General features: G+C 60.6%; 2 long non-coding RNA genes across 2 annotated transcripts in view; one reads left to right on the top strand and one right to left on the bottom strand.

Annotated features, from left to right (window-relative positions):
* The window catches only part of LOC150005588 (uncharacterized), a 40987-nt gene extending 32020 nt beyond the window's left edge, over positions 1-8967 (bottom strand). Inside the window, exon 1 of the long non-coding RNA XR_016511677.1 lies at positions 8764-8967. This is a non-coding gene — a long non-coding RNA (uncharacterized LOC150005588). The remainder of the gene's footprint in view (positions 1-8763) is intronic.
* LOC150005589 (uncharacterized) lies at positions 7505-14035 on the top strand. Its single transcript, XR_016511676.1, has 3 exons — positions 7505-7623; positions 9909-10031; positions 13817-14035. It is a non-coding gene; the product is annotated as an uncharacterized LOC150005589 (long non-coding RNA).
* Positions 14036-17437: the final 3402 nt, after the last annotated feature.

Genomic DNA, 17437 nt, shown 5'->3' on the forward strand with positions numbered 1-17437 from the left:
TCTCGTTCTTTCTGTGTCCAGGCACGGCAGGACCCCGGGGCATAAGGCCGTAGCCTCGGGCTGGGCAGCTGGACTGGACTCCTGCCCACCCCACATATCAGCTGAGGGATGGTGGCACATTCTCGGTGACTCGGGTCCCTCCGCTGGGAAACGGGTGGATCATAGCATCCCTGTGCGAGCTTCAGACTGCGACACTCGGCAGGGGCAACATGGGCCCACCTCGCCCTTCACACGTGCCCGCCTCCGCCTCACACGGCGTGGGACAGGCCCCCCACCCCGTCTCGGGGGAGGATGTGGATGCCCAGCCCCCTCCGGCTCCCTCCTCCTTGACCAGAACAGGCGGCGGCCCCTACGCTGTCTCTCCAGGGCTCTCTCTTCACTTGGGGAGCCAAGAGGGGGCAGAATCCAAGAAGGCCAAGTCCTCCTAGTCCCCCAAGTCTGTGCCCTCTCCGGGCAGGCTGAAGACCCCAGACCAAGGTATCTGTCACCTGTTTTTGTTCTGCTGTGCCTCTCACATCGGCCTCATCAGAGGTCCCTTTGGGCAGCAGCTGAGCCTCCAGAAGGTGCCCTCTCAGGTGGGAGACCGGAGCTCCGCGGGCACAGAGCCTTCCATCCAGCCCATGCTGGGCACACCCACCCGGCGCCCTCCTGCCTCTGTGGCCCCACGTGCCACTCCCTCCTGGCCCAGTGCTCTCAATGTACACAGCAGGCACTCCGAGAAGGCTTGTTACATTGAACTAACTCACGGCCAGCTACGGATTCTGCCAACGTAGCAAAACGACAGAGCTGTTTGCTACAAAGAAATTCATGGGTCAGTGAGTGTTCCCAGGATCCCAGAACCTCTGACTCCTCCACGGTCTAAGCTCCTTTTGGATTGTTTTAAAGCCTCCTTTAGTTCTTATAAAGGCCTTGACCTTTCAGCCCTGAGCTGTGCACGGCCTCTGTCCTTCTGAACCTTGCTCGGTTCCCCAAGGCACAGAATAGCATCAGATCAGGGAAGCAGGAGGACCCCTGGCTACAATTTCCCGGACGGGGCTGCTTGCTTTTCACGACCACGAATTGCAGGCAAGCCAGCCGTGCCATTGTGCTGAGCGCGTCTAACTGGGCAGCCTGTCACCATAGCAACGCTGCGCTCTGCCAGGACCTCAGAGAGAGAGGACACCTTTTCAAAGAAGTCTACTTAGCAACACGTCACATCAGCTTCTGGGCTTCTTACAGGTCCTCTCAGGAATCCAGGCCTGAGTCCCCTGGTCAACGGTGGCTCTGTGGACAATCTAGAAGCCAGTGCCACACCACAGCGGCCTTTTCCTCGACCTGCCCCCACCTGTCCTGGGAGGAGTAAGGTACAGGGCTTCCCCAAACCACCGCCCCTTGGCTCTGCATCAGGGCAGGTATGGAGCCAATTATTACAAAAATAACAGGCCCAGGCGGACGCCCTGAGAGCCAGGCCATGCTGCGTCCCACTGGGGGACAGTCTCAGAACAAGGGGGCCGATGAATTCGGAAATAGCGCGAGTGCTGCGTGACAGTACAGGCATGCCGCAGGGACACGGGGCGTGGGTGGGCTCAAGACCCCCACAACACGACAAGTCATCGTCCTTTTGCTGGTGCAGGGCCTTGCCTTCCATTTGTAAAAAAAACACATCATCTGTGGAGTGCGATCAAGTGGGGTCTGCTCATGCTGCTTTCTTAGGTCCTGGAACCATTCGATAAAACCACACTGACTACCTCTGACTCACAGAAATGCCAACTGCGTATCGTCTAAAACTCCTCATTCTGCCTCGAATTGTAGGTCATACGAAATAAAGAATAGTCCTCTCTCTTACAGATCTTCTAGAATGTTCCTCCTCTTACCATCCCATCTACTACATGGGCCTTGGGCAAGTCACTTCACATCCCAAGCTTGGACTGGTGACAGTCGAGGGACCTCAGCTGCCAGCATCTACCGAGTGCCGGGGGATCCCAGACCCTGACCCGGGAGCCACCACGGAGAGAGAGAGGAAGGGAGGAGCAGGAGGGGCTGACCACACTGTCCCGGGAGGGAAGCCCCCTGTAGACAAGGCCAGCGTCACCTCGGAGACTCACCACAGCCCCTAACCAGCCGTGGGAGGAGCACTGTGAGGACCGAGGCACGCAGCAACCTCCGTTGGGGGGTGTTACAGGGGCACATATTTGTGAACAGCAGCCTCACCAGCTTCCCTGTGGTTCTGTTAAATAATTACTGTTGAGAGAAAGTCACAACCACGTGCGTACGCCCGCGCGCACACATAGCCAACGTGGCCTCTGAACACTGTTCCCGAGGAAATGCACGTCGTGAGAGGAGGAGGATCACCAGAGACCAGAAGCGCCGGCGTAATTCCAAACACTTGGCTGAAATGGCCGTGAACCTCAGGAAAGTGACCACAGAGTGACCTCCCGGCCTGCTTCCTGGTGGACCAACGCCCCAGGTGGGCTTGCCGTCCTCGGAGAGGCGGCTTCTGTCGTCGCGGTCAATCCGGTTCCGTTTGCTTCGTCTTCGTGAGCTAGAAGCTCCGCCGGGGGCGTCCACGCCCAGCGCGATTCATTCCACCGGGAAAAAGAGAGAGCTTGTGGGGGGGCACCTGCACAGTCACCAGATCTACGGCCCCCCAACCTGAGGCCACTTTTCACCACATCTGCACCTCGGGTTTCTCTCTGCATTAAGGACCCCAAGACAAATGTCACCGTGGTGGCTCCCCCTGGTGCCCACCACCCTAGAAGATGGGGTCTGTGATCTCCTTGGGCTCCCAGAAGGCCCCCCAGTCTGGGTGGGCTCCTGAGAGCCGTCCTGAGGCCTGGGAGCCTGCGGTCAGGTACAGAGGCCCAGGGCCCTGCAGCCAGTCGCTGGGCGTGCAGGGCCGGCTTAGAGCGCAGCAGGGTCCACGTTCACAGGCCCACGAGACCGCTGGCTGTGCTCAGCGTGTGGGCCGGGCACCCGGACCTCCTTGCCGCCAGACAAGACCCGCTTGATGTCACACACCTGCTGAGACACACGACATTTCATTCAACACACCAAGTGCGGATCTGGTGCCTTTGGCTTCCGCAGCCACGCGAGGCTTGAGTGGCAGAGGGAGCGCCGGCAGTGGGAGCCCAGCCCGCCACCCACAGCGAGGCCCCGGAGCCGGAAGGGGGTGAGAGCAGGTTGACGTGAGACCGCGGCCCCGACGCCCGAGCGGCATCATTCTGCACTCCAGTCTGTCCCTCCGTCGTCTTTCTGCCGTTTTCACCCCACTTTCCATTCCCGCTGCATTCCTGCATTTTTATACCCTCCGCAGCCATGTTAGCTCCATTCCTGAACAGGGAGGGACGCGGCGAAATACATGAGAGGAGATGAAGAGTGAGCTGCAGACTGTCCCCTGATGACGGGGGGCAATCAGGCCCCCGTGTGCCGTCCCCGCATGGGTCCCCGTGGGGCGTGGGTCCGGCAGGGCCAGCTGAGAGTGGGTGGTTTGGGCAGGTGCCTCCTGGGTCATGGTGGGGGCCGTAAACTCTTTTCAGCTCGGATGGCTCCCAGCCCCAAGAGAAGTGTTTCTGCTGCATCAAGGACCAGCAGGGTCCGAATTTTCTGGGGGGCCGAAAACATGCACACAAAAGTGAAATGCACGTTCCTGGGTCCCCTGAGAAACAGCTCCCCTGGCTGGATGGGACCGAGGCTCTGCACTTCTGCCCGGTAACTCCTAGCTCCGTACAATGTGAGAACGGTTGCCCTGGCAACCTCTAGCAGCCCGCCAGCCTCCGCGTGCTGTCCGGGGCCGTCACGAAGGATCCCGCATCCCCACATCCAAGCTTCGCAACTTCCTCCCTCCCCATGACACCTGCTCCCCCTGAAGCTGGTGCCCCCCTTTCTGGCTCTTATCTGGCACGCTCCTCCCTGCCTGACCCCCATCCCGGCACGGGATACCCCAGGAGACCGACTGGCTCCCAGCCCAGCAGCGCCTCCCACAACCTCAGGCTGGCCTTCACCGAGCTCGGACAGGGTGCACAGCCAGTAACTGTTTATTAAACAAACAGATAAACTTATTACTTTCCTCCAGGAGCTCACTTGCCCTAGACCCACAGCGTGGGACAAAAGAAAACCCAGCTGAACCTCTTCCTTGACCCCGGTCTGGAAGCTGTGTGCATTTCCAAGTTTCTGAACCTGGACTCGCCATTCTCTGTCCTCTCTCCCTGGTCAGGTGTGACTTCATGTCCAGCTTCGGTTCAAATGCCATCTCCTCTAGGAAGCCTTCTTTGATTTCCCCTTATTCATTCAACAACCATTTGCTGAATGTCCACCTTGGCTCAGGCCCTTGGCTGGGCCGAGAACAAGCAGAGGCAGACCCGGCCTGGATGCCCCCGGGGCAGGTAAACACCCGTGATTCACACCCCACGCATCTCACACACAGGCGCCCACACCCACAGCACACACCCCCTGACAGTGAGTAGGGCTGAGGCCTGTGCAATAGCCCGCACACTTATAAGGAAAAGCTCCCCCGGAAAGTTTTGCTGAATAAACAAAGCACAGAAAGAAACCAGGCCCACAGCAGGGGCATCTAGTGAAAATGAAAACGAACCCCCATGACAGTCACGGTGAAGGACCGCTTGATGCACACCTGTTAGAACAGCCAGAGCCCAGAACACCGCCAGCACCGAGCGCCGGGGAGGGCGTGGAGCCACGGGGACTTGGGGGGAGACGCAGCGCGGCGCAGCCAGAAAGACAGCTGGGCAGCTTCTTACAGAACTAGACACAGTCTCACCTGCCATCCAGCACCCCTGCTCCTTGGTACTCCCCCAAACGACCCGAAAGCTTACATCCACAGAAAAGCCCGCGCACACACGTTTACAGCTGCTTTATTCGTGATCGTCAAAACGGGGAAGCAACCGAGACGTCCTCGAGTAGGTGGCGGATAACTAAGCGAAGGTCCGTCCCGACAGCGGACTGTGGTTCAGCGCTAGGAAGGAAAACGCACTGGGAAGCCCTGAGAGGACGGAGAGGGAAGAAGCCAGTCTGGAAAGTTACACCGTCTGTGGCTCCGGCCACATAAGATTCTGGGAGAGGCAAAACCAGCGGCTGAGGAGGCGAGGGGGAGGGGAGCAGGGGGGGCACAGGGGCCGTGTCCCGTGACAGACGCCGTGGGACACCGTAACGACAGGCGCGTGTTCATTGCCGGTTGTCCAGACCTGCAGAGGCGCTGCGCGGAGGGTGAGCCCCAGGGTAACCGTGGGCTCCAGGTGACCAATGTGCCAGCACGGTTCACATTTGTTGTGACAAATGTCCCGCTCTGGTGGGGACGCTGACCGTGGGGAGGCGGTGCAGGTGGGGACACAGGGGCTAGATCTGAAATCTCCGTCTTCCTCTCAATTTTGCTGCGAGCCTAAAACTGCTCTTAAACAATGTTTTTCAGAAAAAGAACACCCATGAGAACTGTAGCCTCTCATTGCCTTATTCTCACTGGTGACAAAATGGAGGTCCCCGTTTATAAAGGTCCGAGCTGGGATCCGGGCAGCTGTGTCTGCCTCTGAGGCCACACGCTCCCGGGTGCTGGCCTGCTGCAGGTAGGACCGCAGGACCCGGGGACCCACTGGGGACGTCAGGGGACAGGAGCTGCCGAGCGCCCCGGCATGCACAGGGCGACCACGTCCTGAGCAGAGCAGAGCAGAGCGAGGACGGCGCAGGCCCTCACACTCGACTGGCCGGGTACGAACGCATGTTACTTGGCTTCTCTGTGCCTCAGTTTTCCCGTCAGTGAAATGGGGATGATCGTGCTCTCAGCATGGTAAGATTGCTGTGTCATTTAAATGCCATGGGGCCTGCTAGCCCTCTGCAGAGCTGAGATGTGGTGGCCGGCAGCAGGTGGCTGCTGCTTTACCATCTGCCGCCCCTGACCAGGCACCGGCCCAGACCCTTTGTGTTCCTTAGTTTACTCAGTCCTTTCCCGGAGTCTCCAAGGAAGTACGACCATCCTCGTGCTCAGAGGACGTTCCCAAAGCCACCCAGGTGATGACAGGGACTCAGACCTCTGATGCGGCCATTCTGCTCTGCCTTTTGGGGTGCAAGTCCCCACGGAGGGCGCGTCCTCCTGTGCACGTGGCCTGGGAATAGCGAAGTCCTGGCTGCAGGGGACGGGAAGCTGGACAGAAAAGCCCCAGGTAATGGAAATGGAACGTCTAACAGCCAGCCCGCACCTGGTGTTTTTGCATTTCCCAAGCCAGCTGCAGGGCCAGGCCATGAGGAAACGAGCTGAGGCCCCGTCCACAGTCACGGGGACAGCTGGAACCGGCCCAAAAGCCACTGGGCGTCCCAGCCTGGAAGAGCTGTGATGGAGCCTCTTCAAAGGCCATCCTGTCCCTCAGGTGACCTGCAGAACACCCGGGAGGCCCCCCAAGTGTCCGCTCCATGCAGGCCAGTGGAGGCTCCCTGGGCTCCAGGCAGGAGGGAACCTGCTGTGACCGCCCCACCCCCACCCCTGCACCAGCTCCCCGGGCGTCCAGGGAGATCCCAGAGCCACTTGTCCAGGCTGCAGGCCATGCGAGGGAGGCACCCACAAACTGCCCCCAGGAGCCCCAGTTCCCATCCCTGGGAACCCTGAGCCCAGCTCCCTCTGACGCCAAGTCTGTGGGCAGCACACCCCAAAGACAAGAGCCTCACGAGGGAAGTGGGGCTCCAAGAGCTCACAGAGTCTGCCCGGGTGACACGTGGCTCAGAGCTGGCCTCTGGGTCCTAGCCGTGCAGCCGGGCGTCAGCCACCCCCCTCAGGGCAGAGCTCATGCCTGAGCCTCTGACTAAACCCCAAAGAGCAGGGGACAGAGCCCGGGCCTTGGACTACAGCTGTGTGCAAATGGCCAGAGCCAAGTTCTGCATCAGCAGGGGCGCCCCCGCTGTGTCCGAGGGAGACAGGCACGTGCACAGTGGTCAGAAGCCCCAAGGGGCCCCAGGCAGCCTCTGCAGCTGGGGTGGGGGAAATGCCTGCCCACCCTCCGAGGTGGCTGCAGAGGACAAGGAAGTGCAGTGGCCAGCTCGCCACAGCCAAGACCAGGCCCAGAACACGCTGCACGGAGAAGGGGGCCAGACGCCCTCCACCCCGGTCGGAAATGAGAGGCAGGTGGGGAGCACCTTTCAGAGACGCAAGCCACACAGTACAGACAGAAAGCCTGTGCCTCGGGGACCTTCCGTGGCGTGCCTGCCGGAGGGGGGCCCATGGGGCTTCAGAGGCAGCAGCCTCTGGGGGACTGGGCTGCAGTGTCCTGAGCGGGATCGGAGCCTCACTGCCCCCCAGCCCCCAGAGAAGGCACAGCAACATCTGTTTGACCTACCTGTGTACACGCACCCAAAGCAGATTCCTGCCCACCGGGCGTTCCAGGCCGGGAGGCTGCTCAGGCGTGGCTTACGAACCTGCCTGTCTGTCTCCATGGACCACAGTGGCACTGGTGACAGTTCCCCAGTAACAGAAAGTTCAGGGGCAAAAAGGCAACTCAAGGGCAGATGCTGACTCAGAGGCGATCTCCAATTCAACCCACAGCTCCCTGGATGGCGCGCCCCACGCCCATGCCTGTCCTCTCACGGAGCACGCTGTCCCTGCCGTCGGGGTCCCTGGTCACCTGTGGATTCAGAGGACACAGCTCCTGGGTAAGGTGACGCCCCTGGGTGAGCAGCCCGAAGTCTGCTCTGACACGCCACCTCCGCCGGGCAGGCTGCCAGGAGCAGCTCCCGTGGGGGAAGAGGGCCGGGCCCATGAAAGCAAGACCCAAACCAAGGCCTGCAGGCTATTTTTATCAGCCCGTAGACTGTGGCAGAGACCCGGCAGCTACACGGGGCAGGTGTCGAGCTCTGCCCCCCCAACCCCCCGCAGGAAGCTGAGAAGCAGACCAGGTCAGGGCAGAGCAGGCCTCCTTCCCCCATCTCCACAGGGGAAACTAATTAGCCGCCAAATATTCAGAACGGGTAATTGCTACCTGATTAACAAGGGCAAACAGCCGGCAGGAAAGCAGTGGTTTACTATTTTGGAGAACTGGCCTCCCTTTACCGGAGTCCCAGGCTCTGCTGGCTGCCCGGGTGCCGGCGACACACTCCGCTGGTGGCCCGCAGGACGGGGCCACACAGCCTGGGGCTGGCCCTGCCCCGGGGTCAGCACAGACACTTCTGCGGCTGAGGCACCATTTGTCTCCCATTACACAGGCACATACGTGCACTGTACACACACCACACGGTGTCATGTGCCACACGTGTACATGCACATGCACATAAGGGCACCATAACACGTGTGAGCGCCACACGTGCGTGCGCCACACACATGCCACGTGCGCACGGCACGTACGCACACACAATCACAGCCCGGTTCTGAGGAGGACGCATCAAAGCGGGGTCCTCCCCGGGGTTTTCACCAGGCTGCCCCAAGTTCCTCTGCTCTGACTGGGGGTGTAGGCCTGGCTCAGGGGTCGCAGGAGGGAGGAGCAGGGGAGCAAAGGCAAGGCGCGTGACCCTGAGGAGCACACAGGCAGGCAGGAAGGCCGGGAGGGACCGGCTGCACCCCCATCCCCCAGCCTGAGCACAGACGCACACCCCAGCACCATCGCTGCCTGGCTGTGTGACGGAGGACAGGGCACCTCCCCATCTGGGCCTCGGTTCTGCCTGGGCAGGAATGAGTCACGGTGCCCTCGTGTGAACAGCTCTGGGGCACTGTCCTCCGCGAAGATTCAGCTCAGGTCTGGGGTCCGCACGGGCCACCCCGCCCCTCAGCCCCCGCCCCACCTCTGCGGGAGGACTTACCGCCGACTTCCCCTGAGCGGCAGCAGGCGGCATCCTCCGGGATGGCTGAGGCTCTCTGGGGGCCCGGTGGTGTCCTGCGCAGCGGGGGCCGGAGCCATCCGGCCCTGACGCCACCGGGAGGGCCGCACGGGGATCCCGCGCTGAGGCTGCATGGGCCGCCCGTGCAGCCAGCGGCGCGGCCACGTGGGGCTGCTGCGAAGATGAGGCGTGTCTGCCTGGAGCAGACCATCCCTCCTCCATGTTTGTATCTAAGGACACCCTGAACACAGCTCTCACGCTGTGCAGAGAGAATCTCTCCCTGAGAGCCAAAGCATAGCCCCACGGCACGGCACATCCCAACCGTCCACGCCCGCGTGGCTGCGCCATCTGCTTCTCTGTCCCTGTTTCCATGGAGAGGCTCCATGTGCGGCACCTACACGCGTGCACACCCTGACAGGTTCCTGTTCGGCCCCAAAGCACCGTCAGGAAGGAAACTCAACCCTCTGCCAGCAAGTGTCACTTTGTAGTTTTTTTACAAAGCAATGAGGCAAGGGACAAGCAAACTGACTGCAGTCCCCATTTCAGCACCGTCGGAGTGGTTTTCCTGGCAGGAGCCGGGAGCAAGGTGGGTGCGTGGGTGCAGGGAGGGCCGGGCCCCACCTTGTTCTATGAGGCCGGCTCGCCCCGCCCTGGGGGTGGGGGTGCCGAGGGGACCTGGGTTCACATCCCGACCCTGAGCACAAATGGGCACCTGGGTGTTATCCAGGCTCTCAGGCTTTGTGTCCTCATGTGACCGGGACAGCCGTGAGGCCACGTGAGGCACACAGAGCGCCTGGCCCAAGGCCTCCGTGGGCACTCTGTCCTGCCTCTTCCTTCCTTCCCCGAGGGGCAGAGGAAAAGAAAGGCCGAGTCACAGGCCGCTCCTCGGGTGCCCTGTCCTCTCCAGGCTCCCGCCTGCCCTTCACCCAGACGCCCCCAGCGAGGGGTCCCCTGGTTTCTCCTGGAAGTGGGGCATCCCCACCGCAGCTGCCAGCACGCACGCAAAGCCGGTCTGGGCACGCCTAGAAGTCCCAAGAAGATTAATAATTAAGACAAGGCCTGTTATAAAAAAACATATATGTGGCAATAAGACGGTTGGACAGTTTTTTAATTTTTTTTTTTTTCAGGAAAATGCACAAACCCAAGAATGCAGAAACACAGCAACTCCAGGATTAAGGAGGAATGCTTTACATAATCTCCATGGTGTTTATCAAGTTAAATGATTGCTCTGCCCCACCGATCAGCCCCAGGTGAGGAGTGAGGGCAGATACCGGCAGGCTAGGGCCCCCTCGCATAGGGGACCTCACACATCTGTCCAGCTCAGTCACCAAAGGCTGAGCAGCCCGCACCTCCCGAGGACCTCGCAGTCACCAGCCCCCAACCAGGCCCCCAGAATCAGCCCAACGCACCCACCACCGCGGGGCCTCGGGAATCGATGACTTGAGCCCAAAGGCCCAGTTTCCTCCTCTGTAAGGAAGCGCGTCCTTCCTCATGGGTATGGAGAGGACTCGGTGAGAAATCTGATGAGCTAAGGGCTCAGCAAATGCTGATGGGGCCGCGTTGCCATGTTCCCACAGGCCTCGGGGGCCATGAGCAGGGGCAGACGGGCTCCTCTCTGTGCCAGGCTGGGCAGAGACTCGCGTCACTTTGCGGCTTTTAGTCACTTCCCAAGAGTAAGTCCTGGGTGCCCCACCAGGCGGAATCCCCACGGCTGGCCGGGAAGCTGCCCAGATTCACTGCCAGTCACCGAAGGACCTGCGACGACATTCCTCCTCGCCCTTGACCTGCACCCGCCTCCCAGCCTGTCCTCCAGCCAGGCCCTTAACTGCCCCCTTCCTGCCCCAGAGCCTGTGTCCCTCCGGGCCCTGAGGCGCCCAGGCAAACAGCCTTCGGCCCAGTCCCAGGAGGCACTCGGAACATCTCCCGCGCCGGATCCAGGAAACACCAAAGCCAGTGGGGCTTCCCGCGTGACCTTCAACCCATGGCCTATGCAAGTCCAGCCACCCAGCGCCTGTCAGACGGGCCTGGGAGCCTGGCTTTGATGATGAGTCAGTGCCCACCCCCAGACCCCTGTGCCCCAAGTTCATTCCCTGGGCAAGTGACCTGGCCCCCCCGTGGGGGGAGCCGGAAGGAGCCACCCCTGGAATCTGCACCCACAGCCCACTGCAGCCCTAAAGCCTGTCCCGCGCTTTATCGTGGGTTAACCGGTGAAACATCTTTGATCTCACGAACAATCGCGACAACCGCAGAGCGCGCACTGCCTCTGCAGCCCCCGGTCCGTGACCTCTCCGTGCGCAGGGACGGCGGTATTTTTAGGGCCTGGTCCCGTTACCCACCCCGGCTGCAAATGAAATATTAATTGAAGGTTATGCTCTCAGCCTTCGGAAAATGATCACTCAAGACAGCAATTATATGTCCCTCCTTTTAGTGTCATAAAACCGCCCCTTGCTGTGCGGCAGGAATGAGCGATTCTGAGCCCTGTTGGCACAGAGGTGGCATCAAGGCAGAGGGTCTGCCCCAGCGAGAGGGGGAAACAGAGCCGGCGGGGCCGTTAACTGTCCCCACTGGTGGCCTGATCGCCAAGCAAACAGAGAAACAGAGATGAGAACGCGACGGAGCCAGCGCTCGGACGCGGGGCCGCCCAGAAGCCGTGCACAGCCTGCAGCCTGCGCACACCTGGACCCAGTCAGCCAGCCCCCCGGGTCCCCGCAAGGGGCCCAAACACCCAGGACAGCCAGCTGCGTCAAGAGCCCGCACCCACGCAGCTCCCAGGCCACTTCACGCGAGGAAAGAAAGGGCAGCACAGAGCCTGGAAAGAGCAATAATAGCCGCTCCTTGTCGAGCACCTACTGTCTGCCAGGCAAACCCAGCGAGGCAGGAATTCGTGCCTTCATCTGACAGACAAAAGCACTGAAGCTCAGCATCTCCAACAGCTTGCCCGGGGTCATAGGGCAAAGGGCAAAAGGGGGATTCAACCCAACTGGCCAACCATCCCATGGGGGGCAGGCCGTGTCTGTCTTATTCCCCACTCGTGCCCACAGTCCCCCTAGCACAGTGCCTGGCCCAGAGCAGGTGCTCACGAAACTTCACGTCTTCAGCACAGGCACGAACTCCTGAACTGGCCAGCCACGCTTGGAAGGGAACACTGTGATTTCCCAACAAAGCAGACTTTTAAAAAAAAATCGTTGCATCTTTGAGTGTCTCCGCCTGGAGGGAGCCTGGCTCGGTGGGGGAAAGGGCAAGCGTGTGGGTTTGCGCAGGTCAGGACAGGAGGCCCGCATCGCCGGCAGCAGCGAGCCTGGCTCCGTGCCTGCCCGCGGGGCGCCGGCCAGGGCTTCTCCTGGGATGGAAGACAGTGGCCTGCAAACTTAGCGGGGGCCTAGGGTATAAAACAATCAGGGTCACTCGGTGCTGTGACAATGTGAAAATCGGAAGTTTCTCACAAAGCTTGCTGGGAGGGGAGTGACCCCACACGGACCCCAAGGAGAGCTCCCCGCCACCCTCCTGCCCTTTAGGGAACTCTGGGGCCAAGCAGAGCCTCGAGGCCTCGGGTGAGAGGGCAAGGATGCAGTTGCAACAGGACAGGACAGCGATATGGGCGCTGTGACGCGGGTGTCTCAGATCATGTGGCCTGCAGCCAAGGGCCCCACAAGCAAAGGGATTTGCTGACCCCATCAGAGGTGGAAGAGCTGCTGAGGCAGGGGAACAAAGCTGCCCTGGGGTCACTGGGCAGGGGTGGGGGCCGGGGGGCAAGGCCTTCCCCTTCAGGCAGGGCAGAGGTGGCTTCCCAAAAGCTGTGAAAGTGGAGAGAAGGCGGGGGGGTGGGGGGTGCTTCCTGATCTGAAAGCAGGAGAAGCAGAGGGACGGGAGGAGGAGGCTGCAGGCTGGCGGGGGGACCTCACTGGCTCTCGGGCGGAGGGAGGCGGCCGGATGGACTGAGTTTCCTAAGGCAGGCAGGCAGATAAGAGCAGCCCTGTCCCCAGAGCCCCAGCCACAGCAGACAGCAGGCAGGGGGACACGCATTCCTGAGTGTCCAGGATGTGTGGCCCCGTGCCAGGCACTGCACACCCCGTCACACACACAGGCCCAGCCCTTAAGGGTCACACAACCTTGTGAGCAGACAGTCGGTGCACGGGGGGGCAGGAACAGAGGCCCAGCACCTCTCGGTGAACCTGAGGGAGAAACTAGCCACCTACCCCGCCCCTTTGCGAACCCCTCCTACAGAAGGCAGCGTTTTCACAGAGGGCTCCGATGGCATGCACACAGGGGAACCTGAGCTACCTTCCAATCCTGGGTCCTTCGAGACCCCTTCTCAGATCACCCTCTAGGATGAGGACACCCTGGCGGGAAGCATGGAAGACACCAAGGCCAGGGACACCACAGAGGGAGAAATGGAGGGATTCCTACCCACCTCCTGGAAGGGAGACACAGAGCCCCTGCTCTTTCTGACACCGAGTGAACCCCATGACAGGCATCCTTCCTTAGCACACTGAGCACAGGCACGAACGAGGTCCCAGAGCCCTGAGGTCCACGGCCCTGAGGCCTCAGGGCCACCACTTCCTTCTGCTCTTACCTCTGAGTCCTTCCCTGCGCAGCAGGGCTTGGCCAGAGAGGCCGCACAGAGAGAAGGCGCAGTGGCAGGAGGGGGTTGAGGGGTGGCTGTGGTCAGACAGTCAGCACGCTGGGCAGAGCAGGGAGGGAACTCACTGGCAGCAAACAGAGGCCCCACTGCCAGTTACTCAGGAAGCCCCCAGGAGCCTCAAGAAAGGAGGCCACCTCCGAGCAGGGTCCAGGGATCGCAGGACACACGTAAGAGAGCAGGTGGTCCACAAAGAGAGCTGGAAGGCAGTGCAGTGGGAAGGGGGGGTTGCTGAGCCTGGCAGGCTTCCTGGTGGAGGTGCCTTCGTGGTGGCAACTGCACAATTGCCAGGCATTGGTCATTAGTCAGTGCTGAGGTCAGGGAACTGAGTGAGTGGCCTCCTGTGAAGAGCAAGGGGGATGTTCCAAGAACTGGATCCTGCCCCTTCTCTTCCAGCAAATGTTCCAGGAATGTTGAAGACATCGAAGCTGCAGCTTCCACAGGCCTGAGATGCAGGGGGGAAGCGCTGCCCCAGATTCCAGCCATGACTCAAGCGCCGCCAGGGGCAGGGAGCCGGTGCCCCAGGCCAGGAACCCAGAGAAGGAGGCCCGTACCCAGGCTTCCCGCAGGACAGCCACCTGTGGGAAAGGGCCTTCAAGAGCAGTTTCTGCCCCAGCTGGTATGGCACAGTGGGTGGGGCGCCAGCCTGTGAACTGAGCGGTCACCAGTTCGATTCCCAGTCAGGGCACAGGCCTGGGCTGCGGGCCAGGTCCCCAGTTGGGGGCGCGCGAGAGGCAACCACACACTGATGTTTCCCTCTCTTTCTCTCCCTCCCTTCCCCTCTCTCTAAAAAATAAAATCTTAAAATAAAATAACCATAAAACCAAAAAACTTTATTAAAAAAAAAAGTGGTTCCTGCTTCTCCCTACAACTGAGGCCACTCCCGGCACCGGGATGACAACGCGGGACACAAGAAGGACACCTGAGGTGTGGGCCCCCTGCAGCCCAGGGATGGAGGAGGGAGAGACGCAGCTGGGGCCCCAGGTGGGAGGAGGCACGCCCCGCCTGCACCCTAATTGCCTGGCGCGGGGAGGAGGGGCGTCCCGCTCACTGCCGTACTCATTAGTAACTCTGCTGGACTCTATCGCCGTGCAAAATCGTAAAACTGAAGCAGCAGCTCTCTGATGCCCAGGGGACAGACTTGGTGACACAGCTGATCGGGGTCAGGACGGGGACACACGCGGGCGCAGGCACAAAGGGCACAGAGGGGCCTCTGCCAGGACCAGGGACGCGGACAGGGGTGCACAGAGGGAGGGAGAGGGGTGCGGGGACCGAGGGACCCCGGGGCCCAGCTGCACCGGCACCTGTCTAGAGCCTGGATTGAGGAAGTGGGGGTCAGAGCTCCAGACTGGAGTCCCTTCGCTGAATTCCCCTTCCAGACATCAGAGGCAAAGAGGAACATACATTCCGACACCACCTGCAGCAGCTCTTCCCCTTGAGTCAGGAAAAAAAATAAAGAGGTTTTCTTCTTCCTCCGGCGCAGGCGCAGGCAACGGACCCCTTAGACCCCTTAGCGCTGCGATGGCCCTGGCGAGGGCTCGGGGGCGGTGCTCGAGGAGGCTCCGCCCACCGCCGGAGCCCCACCCCCTCACTTGGCCTGGCCACGCCCCACCCACGCCCCGTCCACGCTACCCGCCGCCGGGACCCCCGTTCCAGGTTTGCTTCCTCGCTTCCTGCGGGACAGCCTGACGCTCCGTCCGGGCGTCCGGCCTCCAGGCCTGGGCTCGCCTCCTCCTGCGTCCGGGCCTCCCCTGTGCCTGCCGAAAGCACCTGTCATTGCTTAAGACCTTTTCAGACGAAGCCTTTCGTGACTCCTGGCCCCGGAACCCCCTTTCCTTCCGTGGCCCACCCACCCCTACCCTCGCCGTTGGTGCTGATGAGCCGATCAGCCTCGGGCCGCTCCGTGCGGCCGCGGGGCGCAGGGGCTCCCCCGAAAGCTCTCGTGGACTTGCATTCCGGGTTCGCACACACTGCAGGGCCTGCCGAGCCAGGGCTCCGGGCACGTGCCCGGCTTCTCCGCGCACCTGCACCCTCGAAGGGCAGCTCTGGGCGCGCCGCGTGCCCTGGGCGTCGGGCCGGGCCCCGTGAGCGCCCTGAGACGCTGCTGGTCCGGGAGAGGATGTGCACCCAGGTGTGAGGAGTGCGACCCCCGCAGCCCCGGTTCCTCCGGCCCTGGGATGGGGCTAACCCCGCGCAGACTTGCTACGAGGACTGCGGGGAGGGTTGGCACCTGGCCGCTTCTCGGAAGACGCGCGCGGCTCTTGGATGCGCAGGTCAGGACGCGGATTAAGACCACAAGCTCTGAACCCAAACTACCCGTATGCACACCCTGCTCATCACGGGCTTGCTGTGTAACCTTGAACGACTTTCCTCGCCTCTCGGCTCCTTCATTTTCTCGCCTACAAGGTGCGCGGGTAACCTGCTCATCGGTCCCGGAGTATCTGTTTGAGCGGAAGGGAAGCATGCTGGAGGTAGTGGTGATGGCTGCACATTGTAAATGTGATTCATGTCCCCGGATTGTACACTTAACATGGTGAACGCGGAAATTTTTGTTATATATATCCCATTGCAGCTTTACAAAGTTAGTAATGTAATATACCAAGAAGCGATGGATTGTATACTGTTAGTGGGTAAATTTATGATACGTGGATTATACCTCAATAAAACTATCTTTTAAAAGTAACAATAAATGGGGATAATAATCATGCCTACGTGACAGGGTTGTTGGAGGGGATTAAAGGAGCCCCGACAAGAGCTTGGAAGAGCTCGGTGCCCAGCACACAGCGAACCGTCAGCCAGTTCTGGCTAGCCTGTCAAATACACCTCGCGCGTCATTCCATTTCATCTTCGTAAGTGCCCTGCAAGGTTCAAAACTCTAGTTGCTCATCCCATGGGTAGGAAAATTCACAATCAGAATAAGTTAGCCACTTAGGCACGGAGCTGCAAAGCCAGGATTCGGACCCCAGGTGTGTGGGACGTGGAAGCCTGCGGCCCAGCCTTGGGGCACGTGTGGAGGAGGTGCTGACAGAGCCTAAGCAAGCAGCAAGTCATGGGCCGCAGGCCTGTCGCTCACGGCGGCCGCCTGGGAGGCACGGCAGCCCCGGGACTGCAGGCGGGGCACCCACAGGCCCGCAGGTGGACGGGAGCGCACCCAGCTGGCCTCAGAGGCCGTCCAGGTAGGCCAGGGCACCCAAAGCGTTGGCCCGATGTTATTCTAGCGGTTTCTATGAGAGTATTTTTTTAGAGGAGGTTAACATTGAAATCAGCCAGCTGGGAGCCAAGCGGATGCCCCTCTGTAATGGGGGTGGGCCTCGTCCAGTCAGTCGAGGGTCTGGATAGAAAAGCCTGATCTCCCTGGAGAAGAGGGAATTCTGTCGGCAGACAGCTTTCAGAGTTTGACAGCAACATCCCTTCTTCCTGGCTCTCCAGCCTGCCAGCCCACCCTGCAGACTTTGAACTTCCCAGCAGCCCCCCTCCACAATCTTGATCTCATGAGCGAATTCCTAAACATGAACCAGTCTCTCTGCCTCCCTCCCTCCCTCCCTCCCTCTCCATCTTTTTCTCTCTCTCTCTCTCTCTCTTTCTACACACACACACATACACTTCCTATTGGCCTCTGCCTCTGTGTCTCCCAAGAGCCCCGACTAGTACACACCGCAACTCCCCTGGTCCACTGGGGACCAGAATGACTCCCTCTGCTGCCACAAGCTCCCGCCGTGGCTGCGTGTCGCTAAGGACAGCTTGAAACTGTGTCTTTTCTGAGGAAGGAGAAGTGCTGCTGCATTTAGGGATCTGTGAAAGTTTGGGTTTTCTGGGGCCTTTTCCATTTTGTTTGAGGATCCCTTTTTGTTATTATTCCAGCCACTTAGAAATGTCTGAACTTCCCGCTGCCAACCGGCTCTCGGTCCCCTGACGTGGGCATTGCCAGGGGAGAAGTAAAGAGCTTGACTCTGGAGACGTCCTCCTGCTCAGACACAGGAGAGTCGCCATCTTCAGGGCACCCCGTTAGGGATTAGG

This window comes from Furipterus horrens, unplaced genomic scaffold (genome assembly GCF_987537825.1).
Source record: "Furipterus horrens unplaced genomic scaffold, mFurHor1.1.pri manual_scaffold_6, whole genome shotgun sequence".
Classification (NCBI taxonomy): Eukaryota; Metazoa; Chordata; class Mammalia; order Chiroptera; family Furipteridae; genus Furipterus; species Furipterus horrens.